Genomic DNA, 1,688 nt, shown 5'->3' with positions numbered 1-1,688 from the left:
CCATCAAAAAAAGAAAGAAAGAAAGAAAGAAGGAAAAGAAAGAAAAAAAGAAACACCCTCAAACAAATTATAAAATAAATAAATTAAATAATAATAAAAAACAAAAAAATTAAAAATAATAAAAACAACACAAAGGTACTTTTACGAAACAGCCCCCTCAGAAAGGAAGGAAAGAAAGTAAAACGCCTCCAAAAAAAGAAAGGAAGAAAAAGAATAGAAAATAAAAACACAAGAGGTCCTCTTACACCCCTCCCCCCCCTCAAAAATAGATAACGAAAGAAAATTAGAAAGAAAAAAGGAAAACAAACCAAAACAAACAAACTCACCACTCGAGAGGACCTTATCTTGGATAAATAACGAAAGAAAAAAAGGAAAAGGAAAACAAACAAACAAAAACAAACAAACTTACCACTCGAGAGGACCTTATCGTGGATAAATAACATAAATAACGAAAGAAAATTAGAAAGAAAACAAACAAAAACAAACAAACTTACCACTCGAGAGGACCTTATCGTGGATAAATAACATAAATAACGAAAGAAAATTAGAAAGAAAACAAACAAAAACAAACAAACTTACCACTCGAGAGGACCTTATCGTGGATAAATAACGAAAGAAAATTAGAAAGAAAAAAGGAAAAGGAAAAGGATTAAAAAAAAAGGTTTAAAACACAAGCCACTATAGGACCAGAAAAATAATAATAGAAATAATAATAATAATAATAGAAAGAAAAAATAAATAAAGGAAAACAAACAAACAAAAACAAACAAACTCACCACTCGAGAGGACCTTATCTTGGATAAATAACGAAAGAAAATTAGAAAGAAAACAAAGAAAGGAAAACAAACAAACAAAAACAAACAAACTCACCACTCGAGAGGACCTTATCGTGGATAAATAACGAAAGAAAATTAGAAAGAAAAACAAACAAAAACAAACAAATAACCAAAGAAAATTAGAAAAAAATAGAAATTAGAAAGAAAATTAGAAAGAAAACAAAGGAAAAGGAAAACAAACAAACAAAAACAAACAAACTTACCACTCGAGAGGACCTTATCGTGGATAAATAACGAAAGAAAATTAGAAAGAAAAAAAGAAACAGGAAAACAAACAAACTCACCACTCGAGAGGACCTTATCTTGGATAAATAACGAAAGAAAACCAAGAAAGGAAAACAAACAAAAACAAACAAACTTACCACTCGAGAGGACCTTATAGTGGATAAATAACGAAAGAAAATTAGAAAGAAAAACAAACAAAAACAAACAAATAACCAAAGAAAATGAGAAAGAAAACAAAGGAAAAGGTAAACAAACAAACAAAAACAAACAAACTTACCACTCAGGAGGACCTTATCCTGGAGTCCAGCGTCCGTGAGAAGGTCCGTCGAAGGAGAGAGTCAGAGGCGGACTGAAGGTCTGGGAGACGAGACCGAAAGGTAGGGTCTCCGTTTTCTCAATCCCGGGCGCCTCCTATCCACATTTCTCCTTATTATATTCTTTCGTTTCGTCTTTTGTGTTCGTATTCTCTTCTCCACATTTCTCCTTATTATTATATTCTTTCGTTTCGTCTTTTTTCTAATTTGGTGTTTTTTTTTTTCTTTTTCTTTTTATATTCTTTCGTTTCGTCTTTTGTGTTCGTTTTCTGTTCTCCACATTTATCCTTATTATTATTTCGTTTCGTCTTCT

At 31.1% G+C, this 1,688-nt stretch overlaps 1 protein-coding gene across 1 annotated transcript in view; it reads right to left on the bottom strand.

The window, feature by feature from the left end:
- The window catches only part of Uro (Urate oxidase), a 27,654-nt gene extending 26,182 nt beyond the window's left edge, over window positions 1-1,472 (bottom strand). Inside the window, exon 1 of the mRNA XM_070138251.1 lies at window positions 1,339-1,472. The gene's annotated coding sequence lies outside the window, so the exon portion shown is untranslated. The remainder of the gene's footprint in view (window positions 1-1,338) is intronic.
- Window positions 1,473-1,688: the final 216 nt, after the last annotated feature.

The sequence above is a fragment of the Penaeus vannamei genome, chromosome 24 (assembly GCF_042767895.1).
Source record: "Penaeus vannamei isolate JL-2024 chromosome 24, ASM4276789v1, whole genome shotgun sequence".
In the NCBI taxonomy this organism is placed as follows: domain Eukaryota; kingdom Metazoa; phylum Arthropoda; class Malacostraca; order Decapoda; family Penaeidae; genus Penaeus; species Penaeus vannamei.
This window is presented reverse-complemented; position numbering and strand designations above follow the sequence as displayed.